We start from the raw sequence: 19,560 nt of genomic DNA on the forward strand, positions 1-19,560 counted from the left end.
GTGGCTAGAAGACCCATCAAGACTAAGAATAATAGAACATTAATAAGCTAAGGCAGAAATACAGCCGCGGAAGCAGATGCGACTCCAGTGAATAGAACCAAATTTTCTGTGTCTGATGTAGGGATTGTTTTTGCTTTTTGGTTACCTTTGAAAGAACAACTCCCATTCCTCTGGGGAAGGCATCCTCGATCGTTTGCCAGGAAGTTGGGGTGGATAGAACATTCTTAATATGAAGTGTTTGCTTTAAGGACTTTCAAATCCATCAGCTCACTAAATATCAACTCACTTGAGAAACTTCCATGAGTCTCAGCTTTTCTTAGCACTTTTTAAAGTGTTTTGTTTAAAATTGGGAGCTCTGGACTTGTGGAAACTTGACTACAGCCATTATCCACTACCGTCTTCCAGAACTTAAGTACATGTTAGTTTGTTTCCGGATATATTTTGTAGTGCATTTTCCTATGTCTTTCCCTTTTTGCCTCCCATTAAATGGAAAGCTCTTATTCTTTGAACTCTTCTTTCAACGGTTTTCACAAAATAATTGCTGCCTCCTACTGCCACCATTACTACAAACAGGTTGTCCGAATTTCCTGGGCCTAAAATCGCACAGCCTCCTTACTGCTGTATCTTTCCTATTTGCCTAGTCTGTGTTTTGTTGATGGTGATGTTCCTTGACCCACCAAAACAAACACACACACAGGATCCTCCCCCCTCCTCCCACCCCTAGCAAAACACTTTTACTCAAATTCCGCTCTTTTTGACTTACTGACTTTTGAATTTCGTTATTACATTTCACTAATTTACAAAATGATGCATTTTAAGAAAGCCAAAGAAAAATAATTTGTTTTACTGCTCCTTTGAGCCGAATTCACCAATGACTCAAGGCCTGTTGAAAATGCCTTCCAAGATTGAAAGACTTCAAAAATTGCTCTCCAGCTAAACCAAAAGCCTGAGAAACAAGCTCCCATTCATTCATTCATTCATATTTATTGAGCGCGTGCTGTATGCAGAGCACTGTACTAAGCGCTTGGGAAGTACAAGTTGGCAACATATAGAGACGGTCCCTACCCAACAACGGGCTCATATCCTTAGTTTGAAAGGTTTTAATTTTTTATTCTTCATCCTCTTCTAAGCATGTGAAACAGGGCTTTGAGAAGGCGTACTGGCTAAGAAAACATAGTCAGTCTTGGTTCTCCTTTGGCACGTGTTTCCACTACATGTTTGGATAATAATAATAATAGCATTTATTAAGTGCTTACTATGTGCAAAGCACTGTTCTAAGCGCCGGGGGGATACAAGGTGATCAGGTTGTCCCATGGGGGGCTCACAGTCAATCCCCATTTCACAGATGAGGGAACTGAGGCACAGAGAAGTTAAGTGACTTGCCCAAGGTCACACAGCTGACAATTGGCGGAGCCTGGATTTGAACCCATGACCACTGACTCCAAAGCCCGTGCTGTTTCCACTGAGCCACACTGCTTCTCAATGTTCTGCTGACAATGTCTGAGTGAATAAAACATGATGCAGTGTTGGAAAAGATTGAGTACCTGTGTGTGACATGAATAAAATAACGTGGGTTTTTCTCAAAGTGCAGTTATTCAAGAATGGGACCTCTGTGAAAACTAAAGGAAAACTGTTTTGAAATGCTTTTCTTTTTTCCCATCCCTTAAAGTTCTCAATTCAGTATGCAGTCAGTTCTCCTAAAATGTGGGGTTTGAGTTCTTTAAGAACTCACCATTAAGGAAAATTCACATTGTAATACTCAAGCTGGGTGCAATGTCACATAAATGCACACAATCATTTTTTCCAGTATATTCAGACAAACGCACATTGTCAGAAGAACATTGCCTAATTCTGTCATCGAGTTCTATTCAAAATGTGTGAAAATACATTGTGGCAGAAATTACTGTATTTAAAGTTTCTAAAATTTTAAGAAATTGGGTCTCCTAGGTCTGGATGTACTGTTGAGATATAATTTTAGTTGTCAGTCTTGAATTTTAGAAAGCAATTAACAGATATTTTCAAATCATCCATCAAATGACTGTTGTTGTTTTTTTAATTCCTTAACTAGTGTATATTAATGCAGTTAGTTGTACAGGCCCAGATTAATTGCACAGTAAACTGAAGCATCGTGGCCCAGTGGAAAGAGCACGGACCCGGGGAGTTTGGGGACCTGGGTTCTAATCTCGGCTCTGCCACGTTGCTGCTGTGTCACCTTAACTTCTCTGTGCCTGTTACCTCATCTGTAAAATGAGGTAAAAAGAGAAGCAGCATGGCTCAGTGGGAAGAGCCCGGGCTTTGGAGTCAGAGGTCATGGGTTCGAATGCCGGCTCCGCCACATGTCTGCTGTGTGACCTTGGGCAAGTCACTTCACTTCTCTGAGCCTCAGTTACCTCATCTGTAAAATGGGGATTAAGACTGTGAGCCCCACGTGGGACAACTTGATCACCTTGTATCCCCCTCCAGCGCTTAGAACAGTGCTTTGCACATAGTAAGCGCTTAAATGCCATCAAAAAAAAAAAATGGGGGTTAACACCACGAGCCCCCTGTGGGACATGGACTGTGAGCCCGATGTTGGGTAGGGACCATCTCTATATGTTGCCAACTTGTACTTCCCAAGCGCTTAGTACAGTGCTCTGCACACAGTAAGCGCTCAATGAATACGATTGAGTGAGTGAATGACTGTGTTCAACCTGATTAGCTTGTATCTAACCTAGCACTTACTACAGTGCCTGTCACATAGTAAATGCTTAACAAATACCATTTTTAAGAAAAGGTAGTTTTTTAAAAAAGAAACTGGTCCAATGGCAAGGGAAATCCATAAAACTAGCCCTTTGAGAGCTATGGGAATGGGAAGCCAAATGGATGAAGCAGGGTGGTGGGTCAGCCTACCTGGTAATTAGGTTAAATGGGCCACTCCTAATCTTTTCCTAGGTAAATAAAGAGGGAGTGATGCCTTCTTTGTTTTCTCCCTAAAACCAGGCCTTGTCCTGAAGTCCAGAGCAGTCATTTGGTCATCAGTTCAATGACACTTCCCAAGCGCTTAGTACAGTGCTCTGCACACAGTAAGCGCTCAATAAATACGATTGATTGATTAATTGATTGATTGACACCCTCGAGCATAGGGAAAGGCCAAGTAGTACTATTCGGTTAATTCCTTTAATTCTGCAACAATGAAGCCTCAGAAATTCAGGGTTTAGTGCCCAGGAGAAACCCCCCAATTAGTCTGAGAACAAATCCTGTTGATGGTCTGCTGATGGCTTATCCAGGTCAGCCTTGGACTTCCATAGAGAATCCCAGAACCCTAAGAGGAGAAGCCCTCTCTAGCTGATTCAGGGTGGTTTTTCTTCTCAGTTTTAAAAACAAATCAGTCCAGTCAAATATATACTGAGCACTTGGTATGCGCAGAGCACTGTACTGCATGCTTAACAAATATGAGTCAATCTATGTCCCCCTTGTCTTTGGAAGACACATGCAACTGTTTGTGTTTGAGATTCTCGACAAAGCACAGGGGTCCCTTCAGGGGAAGCAGAATAGGTTTTAGACAGGCCAGTCCTGGCGTCTTTCATCATCATTATCATCAATCGTATTTATTGAGCGCTTACTGTGTGCAGAGCACTGTACTAAGCGCTTGGGAAGTACAAGTTGGTAACATATACCAACTTTCCCTTACCTAACCCTGCTCTGGACCCATTTGCCCTCCACAGTCAGAAAGCCATAGCATGTGACGTTCACCGGGCATCATCCTGTCGCCTGCCCTGTTTACCTTCCTACTTACACAAAAAAATGCTTTTAGTACAGCATGATTTGAGCAATATTTTGAAAGCTTTGATATTTATGTAAGTCAACAAAGCAGTATTGGAAACATCAGAGAGGCATGCTGAGCCCAGTGAGAATGATGTCAAGTTAGGGGACATACCTCAGGTTCCTCAGCCCAAAGAAAGTAAGCATAAAGAGTGCACATTATCATGAAATTAATAAACCCGTTGTTGTACGGCATTATTTTTACTTTTTAGATTTCTGGATGACTATCCACTGTAAGCTCGTCCTCTAAACTGTAAACTCGTGGGCGAATGTGTCTCTTATATTGTACTCTCCCAAGTGCTTAGTACAGTGCTCTGCGCGCAGCAGGTGCTCAGTAAATACGATTGACCTCACCACACATCCTTGATGGCAAAACTGCTCCCTATTCCTACTTAAATTGCATTGCTAATAGGAGAGGACAACTCTTTGTTTATTTATTAGATTGCTATTGATTTTGTTTTTCTTTCCAAGAACATAAGCAGACAAACGAGGCGAAGCTGGGTGGGTATTTAAATAACTTCCTCTCCTCTCTTCCCCAAGAGAATTCTAAAAGCAGGGTGTTTACTTTCATTTGTGGGGTAGAAAAATCCAGGAGGTCAGGGCAGGACAGTTTGGGAGAGTCTGACACTGCGTCGAAGGTCTGGTTGCTGCGGTTGTAATCCTGCTATGTGAAGATCCGCTAGGTCAATCAGTCAATCAGCAATATTTATTGAACTTCAACTTCAGACAATATGTTGTAGCATCCAACTGCCGAGTGGCAACAGTAGCCGATGGGCACGACAGCCGGCAAGGAGGTAGTTCCATCTGAGAAGAAACTTCAGGAGATCAGGCGTCTAAAAGGCAGAATTAAAAGCAGTTAACAGGTCTTACAAATAGTAAGTACAATGGGAAAGCAAAGGGACCCTTTTTGTGTAAACAGTGTGAAAGATATGTAAGTCAAGCATTGGTTATTTAGAAAACTAAGTACACTGTGTCAAGGTAATTTGTTTGACACTTCCTGTGTGCCGACTTACAAATAAAGAACAAGACATAGCATCTGCCCCCAAAGAGTTCGCAGTCTAATGAGAAAGACAAGACAAACACAAAACACAGGAGATAATATTTGTAAGTCATAAATATTTATAATCACATAAATGGAAGTACAGTCTCACATTTCCTCCTGCCTTCAGGGCATCTTTATTTACATATCCCTCCTACACTTCAAATTTAGCATGTCCGAAACAGAACTCCTTATCTTCTCACCCAAATCCTGTTCTCCCATGACCTTCCCATCACTGTAGACAGCACCACCATCCTCCTTGTCTTATCAGCCTGTAACTTTGGTGTTATCCGGCTTATCTGTCTTATTCAACCCACATATTCAGTCCATCACTCAGCACATAACTGTGGTGTTATCCGGCTCATCTGTCTTATTCAACCCACATATTCAATCCATCACTAAATCCTGTCAGTTACACCTTCACAACATTGCTAAAATCTACCCTTTCCTCTCCATCCAAACTGATACCACCATTAACCCAAGTGCTTACCCTATCCCGCCTTGATTGCTGCATCAGCTTCCTTTGCTGACCTCCCTGCCTCCTGTCTATCCCCACTCCAGTCCATACTCCATTCTGCTGCATGGATCATTTTTCTACAAAACCATTCAGCCTATGTTTCCCCACTCTCCAAGGACCTCCGCATTAAACAGGAAGTCCTTATCATAGGTTTTAAAGCACTCAATCACTTTGCCCCTCCTACCTTACCTCCCAGCCCACCCACTTTACTCCTTTAATACCAACCTGCTTACTGTGCTTAGAACAGTGCTTTGCACATAGTAAGTGCTTAACAAATACCAAAATTATTATTATTACTGTACCTCAATCACATTTACCTCGCCGCTGATCTCTCGCCCGTGTCCTGCCTCTTTCCTGGAGCACCTTCCCTCTTCATATCAGACAGACGATCACTCTCCCTGCCTTCATAGCTTTATTAAAAGCACATCACCTCCAATTGGTCTTCCCTGACTAAGCCCTCATTTTCTGTTCTTCTATTCCCTTCTGTGTCGCCCTTGCTCTTGGATTTGCACCCTTCCTTCACACCTCCCCTCAGCCCCACAGCACTTAGGTACATACCCGTAATTTATTGGTTTATGTTAATGTCTGTCTCCCCCTCTAGACTGTAAGCTCATTGTGGGCAGGACTCCTGTTTTCCAACTCTGTGATATTATACTCTCCCAGGGGCTTGGTACAGTCCTCTTCACACAGTAAGCATTCAATAAATACGATTGATTGCCGCAGTATATGGACGTGATCTCTGAGATATAGCTGAGAGCTCACGGATAGCTGAAGCAGCTGCGGAATTATGCTGGGCAACTGTGGGGGCTGCCTTGCTGTCATCGGGATGCTATTTGTCATGTTGGAGGCTTTAGGCGTGCCCAAATTACTCCTGCAGAGTTTCAGGGTCCAGAGATCTTGTCTGACTCATGGACAGAAATATCCAGGCAAGACTGGTCTGGCTCTACATTCATTATGAGGAAACCCCCGGTGTGAATGACTTAAGAGCCGGGAGGGGAGGTTTGAGAGAGGAAAGGAGCGGAAACTCCTCTACTTCCACCTTACTGCCACTCTTCCAACTGGTAACGAGATATGCCTTGCTTGTTCCATAGCTCTGAGAAACTAAGGAGCCACGCAAGGCCCATCCAGATCAATCCACACAGCCATTGACCCACCAGAGACAGCAGGAAACTCTGGAAATTGAGGAGACGATGGACTTCAGGGCATATTTTCTCAGCACTGACATAATGCCATTTGATTTTTTTTATGGATGCATATAGCTAAAATTCTTCATAAATACCTGTGAAAGTTTTAGATGCAGATTTGTGAATTGGACATTTTTTACACACATCTCTGAGATCCCTTTTATGCCAGGGTTTGCCGTGTGCTACCTTGAGGTGTCTTTTGAAAGTTAGATGATACAAGAAACTCTCCAAAGCAAAATTGGTTTTTTTTTCTTCCTTTTATAAATGTGCCACTTATTGAACGGAAAACATCTCTAGGGGTGGTGAATGCTTCCAAATATGAGAAAGTTAGCTATGGTAGATGATGGATTTGGGGACACTTTTGAGAAATAAATAGACAGGTTTATTGCTCAGAATCCCCAGGTTCAAATGTTTATGTAACTAATAACTCTCTAATCATAGTTTGTAAATCCTGGTCTTTTTCTATGCTGAGTACATTATCATTCAGGTCCTTGGCTGGTGCTCCATATAGCCTGTTTTGTAAACAGCTCAGTGGAAGTCAGTTGCTCAGCTGTTTTTTTTTTTGGTATATTGGAAATGCTTGAAGGCTTTATGGTGCCAATGAAAATAACATCTCTTTGAGATAGACCAGATAGCAGCTTACGTCGATTTGTCTACAATAAAGTATTGAGAAGAAGCTGGAATAACACTGCTGTCTGGGGCCTAAAAGTGCTCCAAACCGACTTCTTATTACGAGTTATTGTCACACATGAAATGTAGGTCAACCTCCAACTTTGAACTGTAGGACACAGAGTGGACGGTCTCTAGGCCCCTGACAAGATACACACAGGTTGCTGCATTTAAAGGTACCGAAATGTCATCATCCTGAAGCCTGCTCAGAGCCTTTGGAAAGTCCAGCTAGCTTAGTTACACTGGATATGCCCCAGGCAGAGGGAATAGTTTGCATCCTGATCAGCTGCAAAAACAATCCAAACTGGGAAAGCTTCCTCATCGCTTTAGAGACAGCTTCTCAATGCCTGGACTATGGTCAGTGGGGGGTTTTCCTGGGGAGGGCAGTCTTGACCTACGTATAGGTGTCTCACATTGAACTTTATTCATATTTCATTAATGTTCAAGGTCCCTCCCTGCTCTGCAACATTTAAACTATCTGGAGATTTTCCTGAACTTTTAGAGAGGAAAGTTTTGAATCCCAGGGTAGTTGCCCCACCTATATAGAGGGCATGCTCTAAGTGGAGCTTGCAGTCTATTTCAGTTGGCCGGAACTCACCTCTTTAGAGGGGGTAGGGGGGCAGTTTTGGCTGTCATTTAGAAAGAGAGTTAAATATTGTCAGTGCTGCATCGGTGCCCTAAACACTAACCGGATCCATAGCCAAGAAGCAGCCTGCTGTTCTGGCCTGTGTGGATTATTCCGTTGTGAAACTGCTAGGACAGGTGGCCGAGCCTCACAAACTGAAAAGCCACAAACCAAAAATATTATATGGCCCAAATCCGTAGATCAGAGGAAAAACATTCTGTTGACTGGAACGGCGATTAGGCATTTTATTGAGAAGGGCAGGGGATGGTGGTGGAAAGTAGCAGGGAGTAGGTGTTTCTGGGGGGGAGAGAGGGCAGTGAGCAGGGATGAGCTAGAGACAGTTGATGTAGAACAGTGCTTCACATATAGTAAGTGCTTAACAAATGCCATCATTATTATTATTATTATTGTTATTATGTAGGAGGTTGAGGTGGAGTGGGGGTTGGGATACCAGTGTGGTTGTGCCAGGGTAGTAAATAATGAAGCACACATGCACTCTGCACACAGTAAGTGCTCAATAAATACGATTGAATGAATGAATGTCCCACACAGCAAAGGGCCGCATGTAGCTAATGAGGAAGTGGGACATTGCATCAGAACCTGTAATAAGTAAATTAGAGGCAGAGGAAACAAGGTTCCTTTCCCCTTTCTTTTTCTGGGAAAACAAGCATATAAGCACTTCCCAAGACCCTGGGTGAAAACCCATGAAAACTAGATGGTAAGCTCCTTGAGGGCCAGATCATCTCTTTTTTCTTTTACTCTCTCAAGCATGTAGTAAAGTGCTCTGCAAAGAGTAAGCACCCAGTAAATATCATTGATTGTACTTCCCAAGTGCTTAGTACAGTGCTTTGCACACAGAAAGTGCTCAATAAATATGATCGATTGATAACGCCGACCTTGTTTTCATATATTTAGTCAGTTCAGAAAGCAGAATAGAAGGGGTGGGATGAGCAGTAAATATACAGAGCAAATTCTTTCCATCTTTCATAGCTACACCTCTCCTTTGGTTGTCTTGCTCATGGTTCTGAAAGAAGTTCTATAATTGCACTACCAACCACCTGCTTCATGTATATTATCATCTGGTGTGCATCTGTATTCTTTTGTGTGTTGAATGTATCCAATGAAAACCATTATATCAGGTACCATACTGTCATCCGAATGATCCTTCAAGCTTTTCTCCCCTCTTATCCAGTATTGTCACAATACTGTTGTTATTCATAATAGCCTGGATCCATTCATCATCCTGTCTAGGCACAACTGTTTGATCACTTGAAGGGTTTTGTTCAGGGGGTTGGGGGGGGGAAACAATCTATCAAAATCCCATACTGAAATATTGTCAACTACAAGTAGCGTGTCATCAAATCTCCTCATGCCTATCTACTTTTAAAATGGCTGTTATACCATCAGTCCTCAGTTCCTTTTTTTCCTCTCTCTCTCGCCTGTATCAAATTTACAAATCATCGAATGTCTCTGTTGGGTAAATTCTGAGACAGCATTTGTGTACTTTGGTTTTCCTCCTTTGCATTTTAATTGAATGAGAAGGCAGAATGGGTTGAATATAGAATGGGCAATTGTAATTATTTCAATTTCTAGTTTAAAATGTTTGGATAGTGCCTTGACAAAAACCCCCATCATCTTCCTGGGTGATATGGGAGAGTCCCAGAACACGAATACAGTCTAGCATTTGGAAAGAATTGATATAAATAAAATATAAGGTATTTTTCATTTCAAATATGATAATATTTTTGATCAACTCACGTACCCAGTATTAAAATTTGAACTAGATTGTTTAAATTAGCAAATATTTTAGCTTTACAACAGTTACTTTAAAATTTTCTAGTGGTAAAATACTAACTTCTGTTGCTCTAAACCTTTTCTTCTTAGGAGTGTATCCCTTTTCGGGTAGCGACTCTGCACGTCTCTAGTGTGCATTCTCTTTTTGCAGAGCAGTTTCACAAACATCTCAGTCATCTTCTGGTCTCCATTTCACTGGGACATGCCTTGGGAATATTTTCAAGGATCACTGAGGGGAGAGGAAGGGGTGCCAAGAAAATCTAACCATAGAAATAAGTACTTCATTTTCTCTAAATGACAACCCAGGATCAATTAGGAGTTCAGCAGATATTTCCGGAACCCTGTCTGCGTGCATCCTCCCTTTACTGTCTCTATTCTGTTTCTAGTTGTTTCATTGACATATGAATCCCAATACTTATTAACTCCTTGTCGTCTCGATATGAACTTTAGAAAAACTAGAACTCTAGTCTTGTAAGGTTCTTAAGCTATCCCAAATCATTGTTTGCGCTTCACTTTAGGTGTAGACTTGCTCTCTTTTAATCAGAGTTACAAATGCTTCTGTGGATACTTCTAAATCTAAAAGTCAGTTCTCCAATAAAAAGGGATTACATTCTTGAAGAACCCCGTGTTAAGGAATACTCACATTATAGTAGCTCTTTCTTCCAACATCTCACTGAGTTTTATCCAGACATGTGATCCGAGGAATAAGCCTTAATTCCCAATAGTATAGTAACCAGAACATGTAGTGAAAAAGGCACATTATAGGAGGACTGTCTGTTTATAGGAGTTTACCTTTAGAGAAGCAGCGTGGTTCAGTGGAAAGAGCCCGGGCTTTAGAGTCAGAGGTTGTGGGTTCAAATCCCAGCTCCACCACTTGTCAGCTGTGTGACTTTGGGCAAGTCACTTCACTTCTCTGGGCCTCAGTTACCTCATCTGTAAAATGGGGATGAAGACAGGGAGCCCCCTGTGGGACAACCTGATCACCTTGTAACCTCCCCAGCTCTTAGAACAGTGCTTTGCACATAGTAAGCGCTCAATAAATGTCATTATTATTATTACCTTCAAAACATCTCTAGAATCCACCCTTTCTATCCAAACTGCTGCCATGTTGTTCCATGGTACCATATCCTACCTCTACTACTGTAGCAGCTTCCCCACATCGTAGCTCTACCCTTTCCAGTCTATACTTCAGTCTGCTGTCCACATCATTTTTCTGCAAAACCATTTGGTCCCTATCTCCTCAAGTCTCCTCTAAAGCCTCCAATAGTTGCCCTTTCACCTCCTCATCAAACAGAAACCCCTTATCATTAGCTTTAAGGAACTCGGTCAGCTCTCTATCTCTCCCCTACTTAACCTAACTTGCCCACTACACTCTTCTAACATCAACCTACTCTCTGTACCTCGATCCACCGACCCCTTGCCTATGTTCTCCCTCAGGCCTGGAAATCCCTTCCCCTTCACATCTGGCAGTCTACTCTCCCCTCCAAACCTTCAAAAAACCCTCCTAAAACCACCTCTCCCTTCTGCATCGACTGTGAACTAAGCTGTGTACCTCTTAAGCACTCTGATCCTGACTCTATCCCCACAATACCTGTGAAAATGTTCGTATATTCTAATGTATATAGCAGCACTGAATGACCGATTCAAAGACTTTTGCTCCTAATCTGTCGAGTTGAAAGAGATTCCTGGAGGGCACAAGTCGTATTTTAAAAACTCAGTTCTTCCGTAACGTGGGATTGGAGTACGTGCTTTTGATAGATTACTGTTGGGAAGCTATAGAACATTCGAGAACATTCTTCTGACCACCCACATCTATCTGGGTAGAGCGCAAAGTGATATTGAAAGAAATGGTTGTGCTCCTACACCTGGCAGCAGTTGACACGAGGACTGTGACATGAATTTTCTCTAAATATGAAGAGGTTTTGAAGTTTTTCCTTGCCCTTCTCCACTAACCAGTTTGCAGTAAAGATTAATAGCTGCAGTACTCCACTGAAGTCAAAAACCACGTTGGGATTCTGGGACCACTAGATTTATGACAAAGAGGAAATGTGGCCTAGTGGAAAGAGCATGGACTTGGGAATCAGAGGACCTGGGTTCTAATCCCTGCTTTGCCAATGACCTGCTGTGTTTCCTTGGACAAGTCAACTCCTTTCTTTGTGCCTCAGTTTCTTCATCTGAAATTAAATACCTGCTCTCCCTGTCCCACTGTGGGACCGGGACTGACTCCGACCTGATCCCCAGTGCTTAGTACAGCTGTTGGCATTTAGTAGGCACTTAATGAATACCTTTTATTATTATTTTATTACTATTACCACTTTTAGCAGCAGCAGCCCCCCTTGCCAGTAATAGGAAATAATGATATTCCACATCCACGCACATAGCATCTCTGGTTACAGAACCAGTCCATTAGGTATGAAATTGCGGCAGCACAAATGCGTACAGATGAGCCACTCAGGAATAAATTATTTCTTCTATCCTTCTCGGCTCTGCCATTCTTCAGACGAGCAGATCTCAGTGTTTCGCGTGCCAGTGCAGTTTCCTTGGCTGGGTGAATTGAAGGAGTATCTTGCTTCAAACCCTATTACGAAATGGCTTTTGTGAAACGGCTTGCCCGGCCTTTTAGAAAGAAAAGAACTTCTGCCTTTCTACTTCAAGGACAGCTGGGCCATCAGACAGTACAGAGCATCGTTCTTGCTAAAAACAAGGTCTCAGCTGTATGGTGGACAGTGTCTGAATCATTAAGAAGTGGCCTACCACCTGCCTCTGAGTGACTTCTTCACTTGGTTCCAGTTTGTTTGTTTTGGGTTTTCTCCTTGAACCTCCTATTTCATTACAGTGCTGCCTGCTATGATTCATGTGGAATCCGAATCGCTTGGACATTTCACAGACAAAAACCACCAACTTTTGTGTACTTTCTTCCCGAGATTGGGGGTATAAAATCAGAGTAGATGGTATTCGTGTAGTCTAACCCAGGATAATTGTGTACAGATTGTGCGGAGCAGCAGGTTTTTTCACAGACAAAAACCACCAACTTTTGTGTACTTTCTTCCCGAGTTGGGGATATAAAATCAGAGTAGATGGTATTCGTGTAGTCTAACCCAGGGTAATTGTGTACAGATTGTGCAGAGCAGCATAATCTAGTTAAAAGAGCACGGGCCTGAGAGTTAGAGGACCTGGGTTCTAATCCCAGCTCTACTACATGTCCGTTGTGTGGCCTCAGGCAAGTCACTTAACTTCTCTGTGCCTCTGTTACTTCATCTGTAAAATGGGGATTCAAACTGTGAGCCTCATGTGGGATATGGACTGTGTCCAACCTGATTAGCTTGCATGTACCGCAGCGCTTACTACATAGTGCTTGTGCCTGGCATATAGTAAATCAATCAGTCAATCAATCAATCGTATTTATTGAGTGCTTACTGTGTGCAGAGCACTGTACTAAGCGCTTGGGAAGTACAAGTTGTCAACATATAGGGACAGTCCCTACCCAACAGTGGGCTCACAGTCTAAAAGGGGGAGACAGAGAACAAAACCAAACATACTAACAAAATAAAATAAATAGAATAGATATGTATAAGTAAAATAAATAAATAAATAGAGTAATAAATATGTACAAATATATATACATATCAAATACCATTTAAAAAAGGATAATCAATCAATCAATCATATTTATTGAGCGCTTACTGTGTGCAGAGCACTGTACTAAGCGCTTGGGAAGTACAAGTTGGCAACATGTAGAGACAGTCCCTACCCCACAGTAGGCTCACAGTCTAAAAGGGGGAGACAGAGAACAAAACCAAACATACTAACAAAATAAAATAAATAGAATAGATATGTACAAGTAAAATAAATAAATAGAGTAATAAATATGTACAAACATATATACATATCAAATACCATTTAAAAAAAGGATAAGAGGCTGCTGGGCCAAAGTGTCTCTGTGGGGTCAAGTAGACCGCACTGGACAGAGTGAATTATCTCTAAAGTGCTAGAATAGCTGCAAATTATCGGGGTAGAGGGACAAGAGAGATGGAAGTGCAGATGGACTGGAAATAATGGGCAGTAAAATGAGACTGCAAGGAAACATGCAAGAGGTCTGGAAACCTAGGAGAATTGAGAGTGTGTGCTCTCTGGACACGAAAATTCAGATCCTTTATTTCCCTTTCAGTTTATAAAAGCCAAGTGATTTTAGAGCTTGCTGCCCACGTCGTTGTAATCAGGACACTGCTGAGTGGGTAGAGGTGTTTCACTTGTCTTTAAAATCTAGCTGATGAATATGCAGTGAAGAATTGGAAGGTAAAATTGGTTTGATCTCATCTTTTTTATCCGAAAGATATTTTAGGGACAGGGAGAAGAAAGCCCAAGCAGAACTGGAATAGTGGATGTGTTTTGGAATCCAGAAACTAGGTGCTATAGACCCTTATATGCACACCTGAGCAGCAGTCTCGTACTCCTAAATGACTTCCAGTGCACATAATTGAAATGGTCCCTAAATGAACCAGCAAGTCAGTTAAGGAAGTCCTTCATCATCATCATCCTCATCACCAATAGTATTATTGAGCACTTACTGTATGCAGAACTCTGTACTAAGCGCTTGTGAGAATGCAGTACAACAGAGTCGGTAGGCACATACCCTGCCCACAATGGGCATACAGGCCGTGTTATTTTTGCCCTTATAGGATAGAGATTGAAAAAAAAAAAACCCTTAATTCGGCTGTGTCTGCTCTAGTGTATCAGACCGTTGGTACAGGATATAATGCTGCATTGAATTGCCAAGAAAAAGATCCTTATGATTAACCTCCCCTCAGTGCCAGTAAATTCACTGTCACTAGAACAAGTATAAAGGAAGGAAAGGGATCGGGCCTATTCAATTAGAATTCTACAGTCCTTATAACAGTAACTTTGATTCCAGGGACTAAGAAATTAGTGGGTTTGAAAAGTATCATGTTCACAATGTTGGTACACCACTGTGGGACCAAAGGAGATTACCAACTCTCAAAAGCACACGTTTCCTTTTCTTTGAGAGGGATTAAAGGAACTGGATGACATAAGGGAGATGGAATACAAGAGGTGCTTCATAACACCAGAACTGACATCTGCACTGCCTCATTAAAAGTGAATCCTTGAACCGAAACACCACGTTAACTCTCCCTCCCCTCTTCCTCTTCTGTAGTCTCCAACCACCTAAAAAGCAAACATGTGGCATTCCACTATTTATTTAAGGCTTCTCCGATCCTAAGGAACCCAGTAAATTTGGCCAACTGGGTAAATCCTTCTACCATGTCTTGGTTTGTACTGCTGCTATTACATCTGCTACTAATACCGGCAGGGCACGGTCACCCAAGAGACAGAGAATCGACCACTCACCAAAAACCACACAAAGAAAAAACAGAGCAGGAAGAACAAGATCACACCAGCCTGCACATTTGTTCAGCCCACTGTTGCCAAAAAAAGATTGCAAATCCTGCCGGAAATTAACCCACACCACTCGGGTTTGGGGAAGAGAAATTCATATTATTGTGTTCCCGGTTGGGTCATCAGCAGCAGTACCATCAACAACATTTACCGAGCATCTACGATACCACACTAGAGATAATACAGGATAAATAAAAGATATACTTCCCCTCTTTCAGGGAACAGAGGGTCAACTGTAGTCTGGCCTAGAAAAGTCAGACACATCACCTGAGATCTTGTCTTGAAAAGTTAAATGCCTTCACTCAAGAATTGGGAGATGTCAAGGTCCTTATAGGTTAAGGCAATTACGTTCCCTAAAATTGTTATATTGCTGTTGAAGATCAAAGACGACAAATCATATTCATGCAAGGACTTAAAAGAATGTGCTAAATAATAGGGCTGGTTGAGTTTGTATGGAATGAGGCGCTTAATCTAAGGCCTATCTTCCTTTCCAGAAAAGCAATGGGGAGAAGTCTAAATCTTTTTTCCAGTAATAGAGAAATAAGCATGAGCTTAGGAGGCGTTTACACTGCCTGATGGTTGTGTTTTTATATTGGATTGTTAAATGTCAGCTATAAGGCATCAGTAGGGAATAGATAGAATTACACCGGACATTTTTCTGATGGACAAAATCACATTAAGGCTCAGGGATCAGGGAGAAGCATTGCTTAGAAGGAGAGTGAAGACCAAAGCCCCTACCATGTACCCTGGAATTCCCCCACCATCAGTACTCCAGGTATAACTGGGCTGCCCAAGAACAGACGTGGGCCTCTTTATTCTTGTCCATCCCCTGCTGCCTGTGAGAGCAGAGGGTGGAAAGAAGCTTCTTCGCAGCATTAGAATTTGGTGAAGTTTCTGGTGAAGCTTGGATCAAGGCTGGTTCTGCCTGAAATGATAAGGAGCGTGAGTGCTTGTCCCTTCCTGAAATAATGATGAGCTATTTTGATTGTCGTGGTAGTTAGATGTTATTTTGGTTGTTATTGCCCCCCTTAATACTTTTATTCTAGGCATCGTCCCCCTCATTCCCTACACTCCTTTGGACACTGAATCAGAGTCCCTGTATTTCTCCTTAGCTCTTAATTCAAGATTTGGCACATTGCAAGCTTTCTAATAAATGTCATTACTTCTCTAATAATAATGCCTATGGATTCCCTCGTGGTTAAGGAAGGCAGTGGGAGAGATGAGGGAGGCTGAGGGATGGCTAGAAAAAGGAAAGGAGGAACAAATGTTGGAGACTGTGGAGAAGTAGCAAGAGATATAATGGATACCCCAAAATACTTTCACAGACTCAGCTATTTAATAGTGGAATTCTGAATGAGTAAATTTATGAGAATGCAAAAGGCAAATTCAAATTTTCATTCCCACCATGCTTGCAGCTATATTATCTTCTTGTTAATAAGTGGCTGGGTGCTTATTATAATTGCTACTTTGCTTTTGTTAATAATGGCATTTATTAAGCACTTAGTTTGTGCTACGCACTGAGGTAGATGCAAGGCTGTGAGATTGGACACAGTCCTTGTCCCACCTAAGGCACACGGTCAATCTTAACTCCATTTTACAAATGAGGAAACTGAGGTCCAAAGACTTGCCCACCATGACACAGAAGGCCAGTGACAGAGTTGGGACTCCAGATGAGGTTTCCTTATTCACAGTCTCTTCCTCTTTCCATTAGGCCATCCTGCCTTCTCTCCTGTGGGTTTCATCCACTTACCATGCCTGTGACAAAATTAACTTAGACCTTTCTCTGCTTTGAAAGGGAAAGAGCCTTTCAACTGGATAATGGAAACTCTAGATGCTGTAATCTGAACTTTAATGGTTAACCTCGTTATTAAAAGGTTCAGTTATCACTTAGGATGGCTTCGAGAAAAAACTGGCAGATTTCCAAGTTGTTTCCTGGTTTTATGTAGGCTAATGAATACATAAAGTGTGTGTATGTGTGTATACATCTATACATATGTATACATGGGGTGTGTGTGTGTGTGTGTGTGTGTGTGTGTGTATGTACACACACTATATATAGGAGGAGGGTGAAGAGGGAGAAAATTTAGAATAGGAAAAATTACATAGCACCAACATAATATACCTTAAGAAATTCCATAGTAGACTCAGAGACAAATATCCAGATAAAGATAAAACACAGATGCAGAAGTATATTCGTGTTGCTGACCCAAGAATACAACAGACGCAAGCATATAAGCATCTAAATGAAGATGCCACAGATGTGAGGGTAGAGGAATCCTCAGCCCTAGACTGGCCGGAGTCATGCCGGTAAGACTGGTCTCTTGTTTCACAAAGAGCTCTGGAACTGCTGCCATGGCGCAGGATGAATCAATCAATCAATCATATTTATTAAGCGCTTACTGTGTGCAGAGCACTGTACTAAGCACTTAGGAAGTACAAGTTGGCAACATATACGGTCCCTACCCAACAGTGGGCTCACAGTCTAAAAGAGTCTAAATGAATGCAGGGTGCTGCAGCACCGGTTCCCTATCTTCGGCCCCGTTGGCCGTGGTTGCTCAGCTTGCTGTCAGCCTGGCTGAGTCAGTGAAGTGGTGCAAAATTCAGGGGTTAAAAGTCTACTAGAAGATGAAGCTGATGCTGTACTACAAGGAAATTTAACTGGAGAATATAGTGCGGACAGTTCTCATGCGCCCCCACCCACCGAGTTGCTTTGAGAAGAGACTTTTCTTTCTCTTTTGTGTGAAATCTCCTGATATACTCATTCCCAAAAATGTCCCAAAACTTTCTGACTTCCTATCGTACTCACAATAATATACTTTTCTAAAGATAATTCGGAAGGCCGTACCAAACTTCTAGTTTGCGGGGTGCCCAGAGGGCTGGCCTGTTTCTTTAGAGTGGCTGCAAGGAGCCCCGTTGCCTTTGGGATTTTCAGACTACAATGACTCCCCCTCGTCCCCCTCTCCACCCCCCCATCTTACCTCCTTCCCTTCCCCACAGCACCTGTATATATGTATATATGTTTGTACATATTTATTACTCTATTTATTTTACTTGTACATATCTATTCTATTTATTTTATTTTGTTAGTATGTTTGGTTTTGTTCTCTGTCTCCCCCTTTTAGACTGTGAGCCCACTGTTGGTTAGGGACTGTCTCTATATGTTGCCAACTTGTACTTCCCAAGCGCTTAGTACAGTGCTCTGCACACAGTAAGCGCTCAATAAATACGATTGATGATGATGATGATGATGATGACCCCAGGCGAGAAGGTCAAACAGAGTATAGTCTGGGATTCAGGAGATCCAGATCCTACGCCCAGCTCTGCCACTGCCTTGGAGGATGACTTAGGCAAAGTCACTAGCCACTGAGTGACTCAGATAATAATAATAATAATAGCATTTGTTAAGCACTTACTATGTGCCAAGCACCGTTCTAAGCACTGGGGGAGATACAAGGTGATCAGGTTGTCCCGTGTGGGGCTCACAGTTTAATCCCCATTTTACAGATGAGGTAACTGAGGCTCAGAGAAGTTAAATGACTTGCCCAAGGTCACACAGCAGACATGTGGGCATGTAAATAAATTACTCTATTTATTTATTTTACTTGTACCTATCTATTCTATTTATTTTATTTTGTTAGTATGTTTGGTTTTGTTCTCTGTCTCCCCCTTCTAGACTGTGAGCCCACTTTTGGGTAGGGACTGTTTCTATATGTTGCCAGCTTGTACTTCCCAAGTGCTTAGTACAGTGCTCTGCACACAGTAAGCGCTCAATAAATACGATTGTTTGATTGATTGATGTGGGGGAGGCGGGATTAAAACCCATGACCTCTGACTCCCAAGCCCGGGCTCTTTCCACTGGGCCATGCTGCTTCTCTAAGTTCTCTCATCTGTAAAATGGGAATAAGACACTGACTCTCCCCGTGGTTATATTGTGAGCCTCATGTAGACAGAGACTGAGTCTGAGCTGATCCTCTTAAATCCACCACACAGCAAATAGTAAGTGCTTAATAAATGCCGCTTCTATTTTAGCACAACATAATGGGTCTGTGGAGAATTATGCATTCTCTCAAAGTTGAGATAAGTTAATTCAAACCTTTATACTGTTGCTCTAGCAGCCAAAGTGTTGTTCTCTTTGTCCAGCAAAAGGTCAGTTTCCTCAAAGCCCCTAGATAGATCTCAATTTCATCAAGCCCTGGATGATGAAATTGAGGACATCTAGGGGCTTTTTATGTGGAGTTGGGTAGGGGGAAGGAGGAGGAAGGGACTTTCAAAGTCTTTCCTAGGGGGAAAGACTGTCTAGTTTCTTGGATGAAGGGGATCAGAATGTCATATCCAAAGTTTAATTTTGAAAAATAATATCTGCAGATTTCAAGAAAATCTTCTCGGTTTTCTCCAGGCACACTTCCTCCCCACCTCCATTCAGGCTCAAGGCAGCCTTTCGGTATCAGTACTACCTATGACACTCCATTTCCCATTAGCTGTAACGTGAACACCCGTACTAGAGTCTTTGTAAACA

General features: G+C 42.2%; 1 protein-coding gene across 1 annotated transcript in view; it reads left to right on the forward strand.

The window, feature by feature from the left end:
- The window catches only part of COMMD1 (copper metabolism domain containing 1), a 142,323-nt gene that overhangs the window by 86,285 nt on the left and 36,478 nt on the right, over window positions 1-19,560 (forward strand). The gene's annotated exons all lie outside the window — the stretch shown is intronic.

This window comes from Tachyglossus aculeatus, chromosome 9, assembly GCF_015852505.1.
Source record: "Tachyglossus aculeatus isolate mTacAcu1 chromosome 9, mTacAcu1.pri, whole genome shotgun sequence".
Lineage (NCBI taxonomy): Eukaryota > Metazoa > Chordata > Mammalia > Monotremata > Tachyglossidae > Tachyglossus > Tachyglossus aculeatus.